This window comes from Ursus arctos, unplaced genomic scaffold, assembly GCF_023065955.2.
Source record: "Ursus arctos isolate Adak ecotype North America unplaced genomic scaffold, UrsArc2.0 scaffold_8, whole genome shotgun sequence".
NCBI lineage: Eukaryota > Metazoa > Chordata > Mammalia > Carnivora > Ursidae > Ursus > Ursus arctos.
Genome location: NW_026623100.1, coordinates 30,609,030 through 30,614,257, shown reverse-complemented (window position 1 = coordinate 30,614,257; position 5,228 = coordinate 30,609,030). Strand labels below are relative to the sequence as shown.

The following is a 5,228-nucleotide window of genomic DNA, read 5'->3' as shown; positions in this document are numbered from 1 at the left end:
CGGTCTCCTGCGGGCCTGCGGAGCGCGGCTCGAGCGCCGCCGACACTCGGCTGCCGGTTGGGGGCGCGGGCGGGGGTCCGGGCGGGCCCGAGAGCCTGCGCGTCCCACGGTCCCGGGGGGGCTCGCCCGGTAGTGCGAGCCGGGGGGACGCAGCGGCGCCCCCGGGCGGCGGGACGGGCTCGGGCCCCGGGGCGAGCGGGAGCGCGCGCGGGCGGACGGGCGGCGGCGTGGGGGGCGGGGGGGCTGGGGCCCGCCGAGGGGGGCGGCCGGGGCTGGCGGGCGGGACCCTGCTGATCGGCCCGCCGGCGGGGCCCGGGCCTCCCGAGCCCTTCCTCCTCTCCAGAGGCCTGTGGCTGGAGCGCGGCGCTCGCCCCCTGGCCCACAGGACCAGAAGGAGGTTCAAGGGCACCCCGGCCCCAGATCACGGGTCTAGCCACCTGGATCCTATCTCGGGGCTGTTCCTCACAGTGAGGCGGCCATCAACAGCTCACTTCACCTCTCTGGCCTCAGTTTCTCCTGTGTAAAGCCCCTGGGTTGGAGGAGGCATGGTTTCTGAGGTCCCTTCCAGCTGTCCGGGGCTGTGATTGTCCGCCTGGACCGTGTAAGTGGGTGAGGGTGGGATGGGGTCCGCAGGAGGGCGGGGGATGGGGGCTGAGGCTAGGCAGAGAGCTATGCAGTGGGGGAGGAAAGGAGGATGAGGCAGGAGGCGGGCATCCTGGCCTCCAAAAGGGGAGGTCCCTGTGGGAATCCCCTCACTATCTGGGTGCCTGGTTTACAGTCACGTGTTTGCCTGGGGGGATGAGGGAAGGAACAGGAAGGAACGTGCAGACTTGACTGGAAAATCCAGCTGGACAGGAGACAGCTCCTGGCTGTCCCTCCCGCTGAGGCTGCAGCCTGGCCTGGCCCTGCCCCTGCACCACAGGCAGGCCCTGCTGGTCCGGGAGCCCCATCCAGGGCTGCAGCTGCCATTGGGCTGGGAGCTCCTGAACACAGCGTCTAGGACCCATGCTCCCAAGACTGGGTGGAAATGACATTATTTTAAACTTAAATCCATTTTCCTATAGATCTACTGAATGAGTTGAAAGAGGCTAGTTCTTAATTTATAAGCTTGGCAGCAGCTTCCAACACATTAACCCAGAGGCCTTCATGTGCTCCCCAGCCTACCCCTACCCCGCTCTGCAAGAAGGGAAGCTCCTACAAAATGTCCAGATGGGTCAGAGACGTATAGAACACAGTCTGGTTGCAAGTGGCAAAAATGCCCCTGCAAGTAGCTTAAAGATATATGTACGTATAGAATGTATAAATATGTGTACTATTTTGTATGTATATTTGCTTCACAGAATTTAGATAAAGGTCAAATACCAGTGGGAAGGGCAGGGTTGTGACGGGTCTTGAATGCAGTGGGACTTGGCCGGAAGCGCCCAAGCTTCAAGACTTGAGGTCTCACTGCAGCTCTTCTCCAAACATCTAGAGCAAGGGAATCCTTAGCAACCCACACAGAACATTTGAGAAAGCTCTGCTGGAGGTCCCGCCGGCTTCGGCCAGGCCTCTCTGCAGAGCTGTAAATAGGTTCCTGGTCAGCGGAAGTGGGACCGTGGTTGAGGAGGAGGTTGAGGTGAGGGAAGGTTCTGGAGGCTTGTGCATCTCTCTCTCCCCATGGAAAGGACTCCTCAGAAGACCCGGTGAATTTGGCGCAGAAAAGGGAGTGAGAGGGGGTGTTAACCTTGACCCTGGGGCCCCACCTCACAAGCCATGTCTTCCAGGCTGGGGGCTGTGGAAGGAGGTAAAGCGATGGGGCCGGGGCGAGGAGCCCTGCTTGGTGGCTCGCAGGAGCTGTCCCAGAGGCACCCGCAGCCGAGCCAGATGGCCTTCCAGCGTCCCATTGCTCCGTTCCCAACTCTTCCCCTGGTCACCCCTGCCCAGAGTGACCTCTCGCCCCTCGGAATTCCTCTGACTTTCTTTTTTGCTCTCAGCCCTCGCAGCAGGAGGTCTGGAAAGCCCAGGGTGATGTCTGGCCAGTTACCCAACCTCAGCGTTATCACCTGTGCAATGGAGACGATCGCCGTAGACACTGCAGCGGGGCGGTGGGGAGGCTCGCCGGACATCAGAGCTGGAGCAACAGCGCAGGCACTCTAAACTCCAGGTTTCAATCCGGTCTCCTGTGTGTTTTGGGCAAGTTACTTGAGCTTTCTGGGCCTCAGTTTTATGGTCTGTAAGGTGAGGTGAGAAGCGTGGTGCTGGGGGAGTGAATGCCCGGAGGGCACTTCGAGTGGTGTCTGGCCCTTACCGACCGCTAGGTGGGCACCTGCTGCTGTCAGAGAGCGGAGCCCTGTGCTGTGTGCCTGGGAGACCGCAGGAAATGAGCCCCAACGCCCCAACGCCCCAACCCCCTCCTCGCTTCAGGCCTCATCTCCCCGTTAGCTTGCACTCTTGGGTGGGAGGAGCAGTGGCCGGAGTTTGACACAACTGTGTTGATTCACCCTCCAGAAAGCTGCCAGATGCCCTCTCTGTGTTTTTCTTACCCCCCTCCCCCCAGCCCTTTTTAGTGGGAGTGGAGGTTGAGGCTGTGTCACAAACTCTGCTGGGAAACTGATGAAAGCTCTGGACCGTCTCCCCAGAAAGGTGCTCAGAAGCAAGGATTCACAATATGTTGCACAGGCTTTCAGGGGATTCCCGGACCCCTTAAGGGCCAGGGTGAGAAGCCCCTCTTAAGATGATTCACCCTCCATGTCTTGTTTGTTGGTTTTACTCCAACAAAACAAAAGCTGCCGCTCTTCCTTTACTCATCAGTGGGTGGCACCTCGGTTTCCACCCTGACTCCCATGCCCCTCAATCCCTCTCCCCAGGCCCCCTGGCTCACTGCCTACTCCAAGCCACGACCCTTGGCTAGGAGTTAAAGACAGCACCTGTTCAGCGTTTGAGGGCCAAGAAAAAGAAAGAGAAGAAGAAGGAGGAGAAGAAGGAGAAGAAAAAGGAGGAGGAGAAGAAGAAGAAGAAGAAAAAGAAGAAAAAGAAGAAGGAGAAGAAGAAGAAGAAGAAGAAGAAGAAGAAGAAGAAGAAGAAGAAGAAGAAGAAGAAGAGGAAAGAAGAAGAAGAAGGGGAAGAAGGGGAGGAGGAGGAGGGGAGGGGGAGGAGGAGGAGGAGGAGGAAGAAGACTCAACTTAAAAAAAAACAGACAGGAGGAATCATCCTCCAAGCCAAACGCCATAATTCATCATGCCTTTATTCGCTGAGTGGGACTAACTGGTATTTATGACCAACAGGCCCTGGACTCACCCTGAGTTGAGCGATTCAGGAGTTGCCCAAACTCTGGCAGCAGGGAGGAAAGACACCGGGCTGGGGAGATCAGACAGCTTGCAGGGGAGATTTTCTTATTCACGATTGGTGTGATTTTTTTTATCTACTTAATGTTAAGTGTAGTTTCGGAATTTTCGTACAGGTTTCTGGGAAGATGATAACCTCAAACAGTATCTGTTCACTTGAGGTCGGTTGTGGGCTTGGAACTGGGCTGTATGCTGTGGCCCCACGCACTCATTCATTCAAGATTTACTAGGTGCCTTCCTTACGCCTGAGAAGCTGTTGCAGGCCCTGGAGATAAAGCAGTGCGCAGGGCAGCAAAGGTCCCTGTCCTGATGAAGTTTACAGTCTTGTTTGTTTGTTTGCTTTTACATGGAGATACTTAATGATATCTTAGGTTTAGGCACCTTGATGTATCTTTTCATCTCTTTATGCTATATTTTTATTTGATATTGACATAACAGTGCTTTTCCTTATTATTTTTTTTTTTTCGAAGTTTACGGTCTTGGCAGAAAGACACATAACCAAATAAATAGTAAATATATGTCGGATGGTAATGTGTACTGAGAAGAAAAACACGGCCCCCAGTGGCTAGAAGCCTAAAGGAAAAGGCCCTGGAGCCATGCAGAGGTATGGGGAGGTCCCAGGGAGGAAGGAAGGTCATCCACCAGGTGGCCGATCCTGGTCGGGTTGGGACAGCCCAGCATGACTGTGGACCCAAGGGCCAGTCCCCATAGCTGGGAGTTTCTGGATGGCCGGGCTGCTGGATGCCCCCCTGCCCTCTGCTGGAACCTTTCCTGGGGCACATAGGTCCTTCCTGGCTGTGTGCTTGGGCCTCTGTCATGCTGAGAGCACCCCGAGGGCTGTTTCTCCCAGAGCCTTACCCCTCCCTATTGTACCTACACTTTGCAGAGCCCAAAGATTTCTGCCGAAAGCTGGATGGAGTCTGTGATATTTCAAGATGTTGACCTTAAGAATGGCTATACTGTTTGCTATAGACTGAACGTTTGTGGTTTGTGTCCTCTCAAAATTCCTATGTTGAAATCCTAAGCCCCAGTGTGATGGTATTCGGAGGTGGGACATTTGGGAGGCGATTAGGACTTTGGGATGGGATTAGTGCCCCCCTAAGATCACCCAGAGAGCTCTCTTACCCCTTCTGCCATGCGAGGACCTGGTGAAAGACGGCTGAACCTAGCCAAGCTGGTGTCTTGACCTTGGACTTCCCAGCTTCTAGAATTGTGAGAAATAAACTTCTGATGTTACAAACACCCCCGTCTATGGTACTTTTGCTTAAGCAGCCTGAAGAGACTAGATGATGTTAGAGGAAATATGGGGGACAGGGAAACGAACAAGCTACGTGACACCAGGAGGAGACAGCTACATCCAGAATGTGGGGCATTCTGCAACACAACCGGCCTGGTCTCTTTAAAAAAACCCAACAATGTAATAAAAAATAAGAGGATGGGAGAACTGTTCTAGATTCAAAGGAACATATAGTCAAATGGGATGCATCCTCCTTAAGCAGACCCTGGTTCGAAGAGGCAGGCTACGACAGACATTTTAGGGATGCTGTGGAGAATTCGAATAGACTGGTTTTCAAATGGTATTCGGATATTATTGTTCATTTTTGTAGATGTGATAATAGTATTGCAGTTAGATGAGAATATCTCTATTTTGATACGACAGTGGTGTGGGGGGGAGGGACATGGGATGATATCCATAATTCTGAAATTGTTCAGCAAATTAATAAGTAAATAAAATCCAAGATATCTAAGGTCTAGGATGGGTCAAGGAAGGAGAACGCGAGGCCCCACGGGCCGTGGCTCACCTTCCTGGAGCTGGCTGGGCCTCCACGCTGGCCAGACCCCAACCTGTGCACTTCCTGTGTGGCCGGCAGGGGACTGGGCGCCCGCACCTGGCCTTCACGTGCT

At 54.5% G+C, this 5,228-nt stretch overlaps 1 long non-coding RNA gene across 2 annotated transcripts; it reads left to right on the top strand.

The window, feature by feature from the left end:
* The first annotated feature begins 260 nt into the window (after nt 1–260).
* On the top strand, nt 261–4,565 carry LOC113244916 (uncharacterized). Of its 2 annotated transcripts, none has more exons than XR_003312559.4 (4): nt 261–601; nt 1,974–2,143; nt 3,794–3,927; nt 4,210–4,565. It is a non-coding gene; the product is annotated as an uncharacterized LOC113244916 (long non-coding RNA). The 2 variants fall into 2 exon arrangements; XR_006407955.3 differs by having other exon boundaries at nt 1,974–2,217.
* Nucleotides 4,566–5,228: the final 663 nt, after the last annotated feature.